Below are 14826 nucleotides of genomic sequence, written 5' to 3' on the forward strand. Positions count from 1 at the left end.
CACAGGCAGAGAGCTCATGGCCCATTTGAGAAGGTTTACTTCTGCTTTTTAGTTTGTATACTTGTTTTAATCGGTTATATATTTACATTTAAAGTCGATGATTCCACAGATTTGTTTTAGAAAGGAGTAACTCCCCTGCACTTGACAGTCCCCTCCCCGAGACAATTTCTTTCAACTATTTCAGCTAGGTTTTAGCTTGGTTTAGTTTCGTATTTATTCCAGATATTGATATTTCTTGATTTTTTTGTTTTTCTCCCTTCTCCATTATCACATATACACATCCTTCCAGCCACCCAAATATTCTCATGACAGTTACTTCTTAATTCGGGCTAGGTCAATATTCTGTTTCTTTTACAACTATGTAAACACTCTTCCCAGCTGAATCCTGTGGTATTCACTGATCACTTTTCCTTTCTAAACAACTATTTTTTTCTCCAGAGCTAATGACTGTCTCGTTGCTGTTGTTTAATTTGCTTACTTTTCTATGTAGATGACACTAATTCATCCAAATCTCTGCCAACTATTCAGCTCTTGTCTCAAAATGGTCAGAAACATCCGTTATTCCATCAATCATATATATATACTTTTTTTTCTTTCTTTTTTTTTTGCCGGGCCATGTGTTTATTGGTGAGGGAACAATGCCGGCTGAGGGTCCTCAGTGGTCACACAGGGGCCGACGCTGGGCCTGCAGCAGGAGGGTCTCCGTCCGCGCGTCTAGACTGTAGGCCGTCTTCCGCAGGTCCTGCCCTGCGCGCTGCATGAACTCGAAAGCATGGCAGTCCATCCACTGGTGGCTCTGCGCGGGGACGGCGCTCCCGGTGGTGGGTTCCGCATGGGCCTGGGCGCCCAGCAGCCCGATGCTCAGCAGCAGCATCAGCGGCGGCAACCTCGGGGGCCTGCCCAGCGGCGGGGGGCCATGGCGGAGCGGAGGGAGCCCGGGCGCCCGAGGTTCGGGGACCCCGCGACAGCAGCGTGGGCGACTCGGGAAGAATTATATATTTTTGAGGCATTCTTTCTTTTGTTGTTTTCCCCCTTGCTTAAAGGAAGTACATTCTTTGGCAGAGAACAGCTCTCTGAAAAAGAGTATATTGCAGGTAAAATTTTGAGAACTTGCATCTCTTAAGATGTCTTTATTTTATTCTCAAACCTGATTGATAGTTGGGTATGATATCTAAGTTAGGAATCATTTCATTCAGAATTGTGAAGGCTCTCCTCCATGATCTTCTAGCTTCTTGTGCAGCTGTTGAGAGAAATCTGAAATGATTCTAATTCATGATCCTTTGTAAATTATTGCACTTTTTCCTCCCCTCCCCTCCCTTCTCACTTCCTACTAGTACAGGACATAAGAAAGTTTATTAGTAGCTCTGGACTTAAAGGGGGTGGGGAGACTTGTTGACTGTGGACTCTAATGATGAGCTTGGGCCATTTTATATCAATGTCTGTAAATCTTTCCTCTTCGGCTGATCACAGTTCTGGGGAAGAATCCTCCAGTCTTATATTGGAGGACACAGTCTGGTTGGCTGCCATTCTTGTAGCTGTGTTGGCAGAGCTGGCTGGAGACCTCAATATTTAGGACACACGTTTTCTTGTCCTTGTTTTCAGAATGGTGCCATACTATCAACTGCGCCTAGTATCCTGTAGTCCAGGGAGTATCTATTTTATCCTATCCAGAGAATACATCTCCAGTCTTCTACCAGAGTAGGGGAGCGTATACACCTGGCTGCAAGGTGTGAGGGAAGGGATCTAGAGAACTGTGTCATAAACAGACTTTTAAGCAAGTCTATTCACTCCCGAGTCCTGAGGAACTTGGTGTGAATGCATAAGTTTTTGAGGGGTTCTGCATGTAAATCAGTTCTTTTTCAACTTTTACCAGTGCTAGTTTAAGATTCAGCTTTTTCTGTGCTGCTAAGTTAATTAGCACCCATTCATTTGCATTTTACTTCCTAAAATTTTGTTGCTTGCAACTTTGTCTTTTTTCATTTTCTCCACTCCTGTGGATTTTTGCCTTTTAAGATGCCTCTCTTCGCTGTTGTTTAAATGGAGTTTGAGAATGGAGCAAAGCAACGTACATTTTTTTCAACCCACCATTTTTACCAAATGTTCCCTGAGGACGATGCTTTGAATTGGTAAGATTGGGGGCGAGAGCAGAAAGAGTCAGACCACAATATTTCCCCAGGCTTAAGGGATTGGATTTTAATGCCAAATTCTCTTTCCAATTTGCTTTCTTAGTTTGTGGACCTTGTGAAATTATCGAGGACATCACATTATTACCACTTTCACCCGTCAAGATAAGATGACAATAGCTACAATTCACTGAGTGGTTACCCCATGCCATTGCCGAGCCAAGCACTTTACAAACTACCTCATTTAATTCTCATACCAACTACATAAAGTAGGTAGTTTTATTTATTCTCATTTTAAATATGAGGAAAATAATGCTTGGAGAGATGAAATAACTTGCCCAAGGCCATAAAGCTATAAATTTGAGGAATCAAGATTCAAACGTACGTCTGTCCAGCTGATAGTGGCAGAGGTGGTATTGTGGTATTGTGAGGTTTCTGCTTATTGTAGGCTTTTTGTGCCTTGGCTGACACAGCTTTCTACTACCATCACCACAGCGCCACCATCATTGCCGTTGTAATGTGTGTGCCCCCTGCAACATCAGTTTCACAGAATGCACTTAACAAGTGTACAAATCCCTGAAAAGTAACCTTCTTGGAAAAGGAAATAGAAATCAGAGGAAAATCATGGTTGCACAGAGGGGAAGCAATATGGCACAAGCACGGGAAACTCTGTCCATATCAAATTTTTTTCTCCCTGAAGTACAGTCTCAATTCTTCCTACATTGTACACAACAAACTGATATTTGGCACATACTCCAATTGGGGGTATGCATCCTGCTCAGGGAGTCAGTCATTACTATGACAACAACTTCTTTATTTTTTTCTGAATGAATGTTTAATTAGCTGTCACATGAAATCAGATACAGCAACTGACATCACTGTCAGACCCTCTAACCCTAGCCATTCAAGATTTCTTGGTGGCAGCAAGCACCGGGAGCCTTGGCCAAGTGGATGTCTCCAGATCAGGGCAGGCAATTCAAGGATGAGAGTTTTAATGACAAGCAACTTCTCATTAAGGCAACCTAGCTCTAATTAGATGCTGCCTCACTCTCACACATATAGGAGAAATCAAACTCTGCAAAAGGAATCATGTTTATTGAGAGGTGGTTGACTCAGGAGAATATAATTGGTTTATTTCTCCAGGCATGAGGAACCATTAAAAGTCAGATGCTGCATGTTTGTATAGGCCAAGTTTTGTATAAGGATACATATGTTGGTTTTACTTGATCTGCAGCAAAAGCAAAAGCAGGGAGGGGAAACTAACTTCCTGCACTGCCTACATTGTGTCAGGAGTCTTGTTAAACACTGTCACAACTGCAATGCCCATTAAAACCTCACCTATTACTTAAGGCAAGGCGAAAGAAGTCTTCAATGGAGACTGTAAGTACATATTATGCATTTTCATTTTAAAGAAGATGAAACTATGGCTCAGCAAAAATGCTTTCTAGCTGGAAACATACTCTAGAAATTCATGTCAAATGTCCAAAAAAAAAAAGGGTAGAGAGAAATAAATAGGAATAATTGGGATTTCCCTGATTCGTATAATTTCCACCAATCTACTGCCAACTCCTGGCCATCCAGTGGTCCACACAGCACTGACGATAGTTGGACAGAATATGGGAATCAGGGAGGGGAGGAATTAGAGACAGGTCAGCCTACTGTAGTGATAGGATCACTGATCACCCATAGACCCACAGCAATGGTAATGCTGATGGGACACAGAGATCAAGTGCTCCTACTCTTCATTTTACAGAGGAGAAAACAGCCCTGTTGCCCAGTTCACAGGATGAGTAATCAGCAGAGCAAGAAAGCAGACCTCAAAAGCCAGAATGCTTTTCCCTCCATCACACAGCCTCCTGAGGATGTTGTATCAGGATTTCTCATATAAACTCTCTGCCCAAAGGAATGTTTGACTGGGTTCCCTCATAGTGGAATTTCAGGCAATGTTTTAGGTGAAAAATATTTATTCAGAGATGCCTTCACTTCCCTTTTTCAACAACATCAGACAGCCACTTAATCCATCTACACATACTAATCTAACTTGACTGTGAAAACATAATCATTCTACATCCCAGTCGGAGACGAAGTCACTATCATCATCCATTTCACCCTTTTCCCGTCTGATGCACTGATTAAAGATTCTGTGGTATTATATCAATTTGCCTTGTCTACTTATAGGTCCATCAAATACCTGCAGATAAAGATTTGATCACACAAGAGTTGTAATTTGCTTCTTCTTTGAGTTACATTCCATTTTGATAGACTTCACAGGTACACACTGGAAATAAATGTTGTATCCATAGTGTTAGGATCCTTTCCTTTTCTCTTACTTTTCACTGGGAAAATGTGTAACACAGATATTAAGTTATTTTTCTTTAAATCAATCTGATAAAGGGAAGACTGGACAGAGAGTATGGAAGCTGCATATTATTCTTCCCCTCTTCTTAGACTTATATATTTTCTTCAGTTGGAAAGAGAAGCTGAGCTTGAACACCATTCCTGATATTAATTTGACCCTGAGAAAGCTATTTAAAGTTTCTGAACCTTAGTTTTTTAAAAATATTTTAATTGAGGATAATAAAACATACTTCAAGGTAGGAAGGTTGATAGAATTAAATTAAATCATATTTACAAAAGGGCATTACAATACATCAAATACATAATACAGTAAATGACAAATGGCTGCTTAATGTAGTAAAATGTGCTGAGTGACTAACATGTGTCAGCCACTGTAGAAAATGTAGAGGTGTTAGAAGAATTAATAATGACATTAAATCAATAATTAATATTAATAGCTACCATTTATTCAATAAATCTCATTGGGCACCCAACCATGTATCAGGCAATGTGCTAGGCAGTTCCTGCCCTCAAGTTGCTCATAGTCTCATTTGAGGAGGCAAAAGTAGACAGGCATTACAGTATAGTGTGATCAGTACTACTAAAATGTTAGGAACAGGGGAGGAGTACCTAATCCAGGCTTGAGATGTCAGAAAGAGCTTCACTAGGGAGGTGATGACACATGAATCAGATGAAGGGGGATAGCATTTGCGGAAGACAGAACAATTTCCACGAAGTCCTGAAGCAAAAGACAACATGGAACATTCAAGGATTGTTAGTTGTCTAATGCGTAAAAGTTGGAGGTAGCAAGTGATAAGAGGTGATCCTACAGCAATAGGAAAAGGCTGGATTATTAAAGATCATAGGAAGTTTAAGAGGCTTAGACTTCAACATAAAGAGAATGAGAGGCATTAACCAGGGGAGTGGTGTTATCAGATTTGAGCTTTAAATGGTCATTCTGGCTTCAGTGTGGACAATGGATTGAGTGAACATAGGAGGACCATGAGACACTGCTGAGGTCCAGGTAAGGAATGGTAGGGGCTTAGACTAGGTTAGCTGGCAATAAGGAAGGATAGACGTTGACAGACTTGAAAGAAGTTTGAAAATATTTAGTGACTGAGTGGACCTGGAAGAATCAAGCTGACTCTAGTGGCTAGACGAAAACTGGTGCCATTCACTTAACAGAGAACCCAGGAAGAGAAGCTGGTGCAGGGGTGAGGTGGACAAAAGAGTGTAAGACCCAGGCTTTAAATCTGGAAGCTGGCAGCAACAGCTTAAAATCTATTTCTATAGAGTATAGATATAAAACAGGACCATATATGGACCAGAGGGGTTACCTGTCTTATTAGATAGGGCTAAACAAGCTGACAATGAGGATGGCCTCTCTTAGAGGTTTATGTTTATCTGCAGGACTAATAAGGCAGGGACACTCAGATTCAGGTTTTTTAACCAAACTGACCTCAGGTTAAGTGGCTAGGTCTGCAATATATCCTATATCTCATGGCAGAAGTAATATGGAACCATCAATGCAAGACTTAGATCAGTGGATCCAGTAAAGGAAACAACCAAATCATACAAATGAAGTAATGACCCAGGTTGAAGGTGTCATTTGCCTTTTACCTTAAAAACTTCCTTTAACGTTTACTGTAGTGTGGGTCTGCTGACGAGATATCCTCTTGGCTTTCATTTATCTGAAAAATTTTTATTTTGCTTTCATTTCTGAGTATAGAAATGAAAGTATTGCCTTTTCCCTTCATTCCACTGCCTTCTGGCTTGCATCATTTCCTAAGAGAAGTCTTCTGACATTTTTATCCTTATTCCTCTCTATATGTGTCCTTATTCTCTGATTGCTAAGATTTTTTTTCTTTTTTCTCTGATGTTCATCAATTGGATTTTGATTTACCATTGTGTGTATGTATATGTATGTATGGTGCATGTACACGTGTATGTGTGTTCAATATTTATTCTGCTTGAAGCTTATCAAAACTCTTGGATCTGTGGGTTTACAGTTTTTATCAAGTTTGAAAAAAAAACTTTTGATGTTCTTTCTTCAAATCTTTTTATCTGTCTTCCATCTTTCTCTTCTCTTTCTTGGACTCCAATTTATGTATGTTAGACAACTTGATATTGTCTCACACTTACTAAGGCTCTGTTCACTTGTTACAGTCTTTTTTCCTATGTGTTCCTCATTTTGTATAGCATTTAATGCTATGTTTTCAAATTCACTGATTTTTTCTTCTGCAGTGTCTAATCTGTTGTGATTCCCATCTATTATATTTTTCATTTTTGATACATCTTTCACGTCTATAAGCTCCATTTAGATATTTTAAAATATCTTCCATTTCTCCTTAACATGTTGTATTTTACTTTACATCTTCATAAATATTTATAATAGCCATTTCAAATTCCTTATCTGCTGTCTCCATCATCACTGTCATTTCTGAGTCTGTTTCTATTGATTTATTTTTCTCCTTATTATGGGCCTAATTTTCAAGTTTTTTTGAATGCCTGGAAAATTTTGATTGGATGCCAGGTCTTATGTATTGGTTGGCTGTTCTATTTAGTTGCACTCTTTTTGAGAGTGTTGGTCTTTGTTACAGTATATAGCTAAGTTACTTTCAGATCGATTTGATTATTTTGAGACTTGCTTTTAAACTTTATAATTATAGTGACTCCAGAGAAGCCTTTACCCTGGGGCTAATTTAGCACCACTACTAAGGCATGACTTTTTTCAATGTCCTATCAATACCCAGTATATATCAAGGTATCTCCAATGGTTGGTGGGATTGTAAAAATATTCCCAGCTCTATGTGAGTCTTTTTGTCTTATGGAAGTTCTTTCTCCACCATTAGGAATTTTATCCCATACGTGTGCATATCAGTACTCAGTCAAAGACTTGAAGGAATTCCTCTGCAGATATCCAGTGTTCTCTACTTCTCTATGTACCTTCCTCATCTTTGATACTCTGCTTGAACACACATGCCTCATGTGAGTCATACTTGGTGAATGTTGAGAGTGAAGGGCATGGGAAAATAAGAAATAAGAAAAGGAGGTTTTTTGTGCCTGGGGCAATCTAAAACTAGGACAGGACCTCCTGTGTAGGATAAGACAAACCATAAACTATAATGATTTGTCTAGAAAAGGTTCCCAACCAGAGATCACTAAGGATAACATAAATCACCATCCCTCCTCCTGCCATAATCACGTAATAAATTAGAATGTAGGAATCCCACTGCAAGTAGTGTGGGGCATGAGCCCTTTCATTCAAATATCAAAAACAGAGACAGGTCAATTCTTCCCTTTTTTAGCTTGGCAAAGATGCCTATTCCTTTCAATTTTCTCATTTGTATGTGAGGATAATAACACCCATATCATAGAATTGTGAGGATTAGATGAGATTTTGCATGCAAAAGACTTAGCACAGTGACTACCCACCATAAATGTTTAGAACCTTTTTAGCCTGAAATTGTAGATAATCCAGTTGAAGCTATCTTTTCAAATGTCTCCTAACTCTGTCCCCTCTGCTCCATCCTTCCACACACCCTACATTCTCTATCAGGAGTTTGTGTGTATATCTCCTTGCTGGACTATGAACTCCTTGTGTAGAGACAGGGTTTTGCTTATCTTCACTTCCTATCCCACCTTATCTTGAATGTTCATAACAAATATTCAAGAAATATTTGTTGAATAGACTGCAGAATTTGATTTTCTCCCTACACTTGGTGCAATAGATAGAAGAACTAAAAGAAATATGACTAAAAATCTCAAGGTCTGGCTGTGATAATTCCTCGTGGACATTTGATGCAGAGCAAATGGCTCAGTAACTCAGTCTATACAAGTCACCCACACAAGGACCCCAAGGTAATATGGAGCCTATTAACTAGGAGTCTGAAAACCCATTCTACAAAAAGTCTAACCAGTAATTTTGTTTGACATGCTTCTTAGACAACGCACAGCAATATTTGTCTTCAGGGGACAGAAGAGGGTATGGGGCTGAGAACTGGAACGAAAAATAAAGCCACAAAAGAAAACTCCCAGCTTCAAATTTATGATTATACGTATTTGTGTCATTACTTATCACATTTTCAAACACAACACCAGTTAAGTCCAGCAGTTGAATTGACAACTGATGAAAACACCATACTGTTACTCAGTTAAGTCACAATGATCTTGCTATTTGATCTCTTTTTTCCAATGCCAGTAATTTTCCAGCTTCATTATTGACAATGTAAACTGCTCAAATTCCTATGAGAGACACTTTGGGGAGGGAAGGATATGACATTGTGGTCCAAACTGACACTGTTCAAAGAATATAACTGATAACCAGGAATGGTACAGTCCATAAAATAAGCCATTACTGCTTATGAGGCAGCGTTGGACACAGAAATGGTGGTGTTCAAAAGAGGCAATTATAACAGCTTTGATTTTTCTAAGCAAATCCATTTGCTTAATTGAATTCATTGGTCCACCTGGTATGTGATAACAGTATATGTGGAAATTAAGGAGACATCTCATATAGGTGGCCTTATTCATGAAAATATAAAATGTTCTGTTCAAAATGAACAGCTTGTCAGCTTTTCCAGTGCTTGAAATTCCAGCATTATTGTCAATCTTTATAGTCTTTCTGACCAGAAAATGTAACCTTTAACTAATCAAGAACTGGGCAAGTTTTAAAAAATGAAATGAAGTCCATTGTTACTTAGGAGAGAGCAGGTTAGAGGAAGTATGAGAATGGGGCTACGGGTTTTAGAAGATGGAGAAGATGGAGTTCTCTCAGCTCAGGTCAACAGCCTCACATCAGTGACTGGGAGATAGAGGTAGAAAGACAACTCTGTTCATTCAACCAGCTGACTGATTGATTGATCACTTCCTGCCTGCTGCTCCTGCTACAGAGCTTTCATCATTTCTCTCCAAGATCACTGCAAAACCTTTTTTATTGGAGTATAATTGTTTTACAATGTTGTGTTAGTTTCTGCTGTACAGTGAAGTGAATCAGCTATATGTATACATATATCCCCTCCCTCTTGGACCTCCCTCCCACCCCCATCCCACCCACCTAGGTCATCACAGAGCACCGAGCTGAGCTCCCTGTGCTATACCACAGGTTCCCACTAGCTATATATTTTACACATGGTAGTGTATTTATGTCAAACCTAATCTCCCAATTCATCCCACCCTCCCCTTCCCCCCACCCCGTCCCTATGTCCATTCTCTACGTCTGCATTTCTATTCTTGCCCTGCAAATAGGTTCATTTTCACCATTTTTCTAGATGCCACATATATGCGTTAATATATCTTTGTTTTTCTCTTTCTGACTTACTTTTTATACATTGCTCCCCTCCACACAAATGTCTACATTTCTTCTTAAACTATTCTTCTAAAATTTTGTCTGATTATGTCAATCACCTGTTTTAAAATCTTTAATGGGGTCACACTTTACCCTTAAATTAGCCCCACATTCCTTAAGCTGAATTTTTCTCTCTTAAAGCTTCATCCTCCAGGCCTCCTCTCCACAATCCCCATGTATCTAAACATGTCACGTCCTTCCAAAGTTCTGACTTTTGGCCACTGTGCCTCTCTCCATCAGGAATTTTCTTCCCTGTCTTCTCTGCTAGGTTGCCTCCCACACATTCTTCAGGGCTCAGGTTAAAAGTCAATCTTTCAGTAATGCTTCGTTGGACTCACCCAGCCAGAATTAATCACTTTTTCCTGTGTGACTACACAGAACCTAGTTTATAATGTGACTGTCTCATTGAAATAATGTTGGTTGTCTGTCTTCATTTATGTTAGATTGTGAGGGCAGTGACTGTGTGTTGAAGAGGCAATGGGATGTTTGCAGAAGAAAATTTTATTTCCCTTCTGAGCACACAGAAGGGCCATATTTCCCAATTGCAATATGTCTGGATGTGGCTTAAAGCTACCTGTGGCCAATGCAGTGTGAACAAAAGCGATGTAAACCACTTCCCACTGACCCCTAACATTTGGTTCATGATTTGCATTTTTTTTCTCTTGCCAATTGCTCAGCTATAAGTTGAGGATTCCAAGAAACTGCTGGATGGAAGGATCCTGGGTCTCTGAGCTACCACCTGAAGGAAGTCCATCACAATGAACATTGGCACCAGATTTCCCCTGAGCAAGAAATAAACCTTTATTGTGTTAAGACACTGGGATTTGGGGTGTTACAGCAACTAGCCTTACTTACTCTGAATAATGCTGGGTCTTGTTCTACATTATGATGCCTTCTTTCTCACTGTGATTTACAGTTGTCCACTCCTCCTGATCCAGTTCTGGCCTCACTTTCCTTTAGATTGGATGCCTTGGTCAACCATTTGGTAATATTATTGCCATCACCCTAGAATCTTCTTCTGATGTTTTCCTTTATTAGTACTAGCGTAGTTGTAATAATAGGAGCAGTAGCAGTTGTTGATGCTCTTTAGGAGCATGTAATGCTTTGCAGATTAAATATTTTTGCCTTCATTGTCTTGCTTTGATTTTGGTCTCCCACGGTTTCTGTCTTACCTCAAAGTACTTCCTACCTGCTATCTCCACTCCTAAATCTGAACTGACACCGCAGAGGAAGTCACAGAATCTTTGGCTCTCATACAAGTTAATGCTATTTCCTTACTGCTATTGAGCACACCTCTTAGTCACCTCTTATACTCTTTAAGTCTCCATATATAGCTTGTTAAAAATGTTTATTAAGACTTTATTTTTTAAGAGCACTTTTAGGCTCTCAGCAGAATTGAGAGGAAGGTACAGAGATTTCCCATTCACCCCATGCCTCCACATGTGCATAGCCTCCTCCATTATCAACATCCCCCTTCAGAGTGCTATGCTTGTTACCACTGACACACTGTAATCATTCAAAGCCCATAGTTTACCTAAGGGTTCACTCTTGGTGCTGTACATTTTATGGGTTTGAATAAATGTATAGTGACATGTGTCTTTCATTATAGTATCACGTAGAATATTTTCACACCCTAAAAATCCTCCGTATTCTGCCAATTCATCCCTCTCCTCCCCCATCCCCTGTCAAGCACTGACCGTCTGTCTCCACAGTCTTGCCTTTTCTAGATCATATGGTTAGAATCATACAGTAAGCAGCCTTTTCAGATGGGCTTTTTCTACTCTTCATAGCTTTTTATCCAATTTTTTTCTACTCTCCTCAAAACCTCACCCCTTATTTCTAAGATTAATCCCTCTTGTGTACTTGATCTCTCCTTCCAATAACTTTTTTTTCTCATTTCTTTTAGAAGGCCATGGGATCAAAAAATGTGTCTTATCCCTCATCCTACCTCGTTTATCATCATGCTTCAATGCATCCTACATTCCAGACATACCAAACTTCTTAGTTCCCCAAATACAGCTCATACATTTTTACATGATGTTATCTTTTTCTGAAATGTCTATTCCCCACCTCCCCAACATGGAAAACTCTTATTTATCTTTCAAAAATCAGATCAAATATCACCCGCTTTATGACGTCTTCTCTGATATTCCCAAGCAGACATAGTGGCTCTCTCCTCTGTGTTCCCATAGCACCTCAACTATCATTGTGTAATGTCTCATTGCATTATCATTATCTCTTTGCAGGCCTCTCTACCCCCTAGACTGTTAGCATTTCTGAGACCATGTCTGATGGCTTGCTTTATTTTCAGCACTAGGAACAATGCTTCACACAAGCAGTTCTTTAAGTCAAGAAAGCAGGCAATTGAGTCTGCTCCTTGGAGAACTGGCTCAAGCATCCTAAGTATTAACAGCTTAGGACCCAGAGTAAGTGGGGCTGAAGTAGAGAGAAAGGAGAGCTATCTTTGTATGCGACATTAGGCTTGGCTCTATTCTGTAACAACGAATTATAAACTTAACCTGGCTGAGTGTTCCAGGTTCTTTTAGGTGATGGTCAGTCAGGTGTGGCCATAAGAGGGGACACAGGAGAGACAGAGGAAAGCTTATTATACTCACAGGTCCTGGAGAGACAGAGTCACCACACACCATGAGGGGCCACATGGAAGGAGTGCCAAGGGAACCAGCTCAGCCAAGCAGGTGGGGAGCCAAGGAAGAGGGAGGACCTGTGTGCAAGCACCTTTACTAGGGGTCAGGATGGAATACACAAGAAAAGGTGCAAGGGGACATCACTGATGCCTCTGAAGGTCACTAGGTCAGGAGATGGTAGGAAGAGGAACTTGTGGCAGGGGCCCACCTATCATATTGGTGTACCTGGTCACCTGGGCAGGGTACTCACAGCCTATTTGCAGGGATGTTGAGGCCACAGGAAAGAAAAGATAAAAACAGTATATAAAGTTTTAGAATTTACAATACACGGAGTATCTTAGATATGTCTTACATGGACTCAGAAAGCAGAACTATGACCTATAGACAAAAGTCACAAGTAGACAGATGGGCACTAAAGATAAGAAAGGACTTTCTAACCATCAGAGATGTGAAAAATGGAAGAAGTTACCTTGGAAGGCAGTGAACCTCATTACTGGAGGTATTCAAGCAGATGCCAGATGGTCGCTTGTGGAAAAATTGCTACATAAATTCATACAGCATGTAGAACCCATGTGGTGTTGTGTGGAATACTCATCAGTGCAGATCAAATCAAGGCCCACCTTGTTTGGGGAAGGCTTGCGCAAGTTGAACAAGCAAAGGTCAAGCTATATGGATTTTATACGACCATTCTTTCCAAAGTCTTTTCTTCATGTTTCTAGTCCAATAAGATATTCCAAACGAAAAAATATTTCTGAAGTCAAATATATTTGGGAACTACTTCATACAGCACTCTATTGATGATACAAAGCCATTCTCAAAAAGACACTGAGATTTCCTGAAATGAAGGGAGCCATGTCACTTGGCTTATCTCAGCATTTCCCAAAAGTTTTGTTCAGCAAAACTTTTTATTGTGTAATATAACTGTGAATATTGCATGGAAGAATTCCATCTAATTCTGCTTTCACCAGGGTAAAAATGTTTGCCCCTGGAGAGAGGCAAATACAGCATTTTCTCCTTTGCTGATTTCAAATAACACCAGGTCTAAAATATACAGGAAGGCTGCAGGCATACTAAGGGATTCTTGCGCCCAGGGGAAAAAAAAAAGGTATTACTGAACTCATATACCTTTCTTCATTTAATAATGATCCCACCCTATAAGAAAAATGTTAGTATTCTTCTTTTTACATAGGGGGAACCAGAGGCAGCTAGTAAGAAGATTAAGGATTCCAAAATCCATTATATCCCATTACTCAACTCAGCTGGCATCGAGCTGGGAGCCCAGAAATGGAGGAATTCAACTAAGAGACTGTCAAGACTACTACTAGCTTAATGGTCAATGATTCTTGATTTCATTATTTGAGAACTGACAGTCTCCAGAAGCATAAATGTCACCTTGATAGTAAGTACTAGGGCCCATTAAATCCAGAAGTTTACTTTTTCATAGTTGCCACAAGAATGAGAATGCAGGCAAATATAATCATTACTCATTGGCAATATGAACATCCATAACCCATTACTTCTGTCAGCTGTATCCCCAGACTGGGCCACCTTCCGAAGGAGAGGCTGATGAGTTACCTCCTGGGTGTGAGTCAGGACCTATATAACCAGGCTGGAAGTAAATGACTTAGATATGCCCACAGACACTGGGCCAGGCAGCAAATGATGGTAAATTCTGGATCTTTGTACTGTCAAAAAATACCCTGTATTATGCTCAATGGGCTCATACTTTGCTACCAAACTATTAATTAAGTAAAAATCAGGTTTTCCCATTTGTTTTCATCAATGGCATACAGAACTGCCAGTTAGAGCCTGAGACCAGCATCTGCCTAGATGGTGTAACTGTGTTAATTTGATGTAACTCCAGTCAGAAGCAAAGAAATCTGATATTTCAGAGGCTTTTGCCTTCTCGTTTCAGGTGAAAGCACAGCTTCTCTGGGGCTACTTAAAATGCAGGAAATTGTTTGAGATTATGGTGAGAATGGGTTGAAGGACATCTTAAACTTTTTTCATATATTTTGCATAGGCTCATTGGTATAATTATCTTACATTGTTTTGTAATCTAAAGAATTAATAAAGCAGATAATCAGAAAGGACAATAGCCTGGGAACCCTTATTACATCCTTCACAGTCTTGTAAGGGTCTAAAAACTTACGTAGAAAACTAACCTAGATCTATCTCGAAGGACTGACTCAAAAAATGTCAAGAAAAAAATCCTATGACTTTATGTTTTGTTTTGTTTTCAGGGAGAAATGATTGCCCCCCCACACCAGTCTGATCCCCCTTAGCTGTTGTAACAATTCTGCAAGACCCTTTAATACTCTTGCTAATGAGGCAACCTTAGGTCCTTGCATTAGGTTCATTCAGTGTCTTGCTG

The 14826-nt window shown here is 39.9% G+C and overlaps 1 pseudogene; it reads right to left on the reverse strand.

The window, feature by feature from the left end:
* Positions 1–655: 655 nt before the first annotated feature.
* Positions 656–1116, reverse strand: LOC132520768 (neuropeptide-like protein C4orf48 homolog; annotated as a pseudogene).
* Between the last annotated feature and the right edge of the window lie 13710 nt (positions 1117–14826).

Source organism: Lagenorhynchus albirostris, chromosome 5 (assembly GCF_949774975.1).
Source record: "Lagenorhynchus albirostris chromosome 5, mLagAlb1.1, whole genome shotgun sequence".
Taxonomy (NCBI): domain Eukaryota; kingdom Metazoa; phylum Chordata; class Mammalia; order Artiodactyla; family Delphinidae; genus Lagenorhynchus; species Lagenorhynchus albirostris.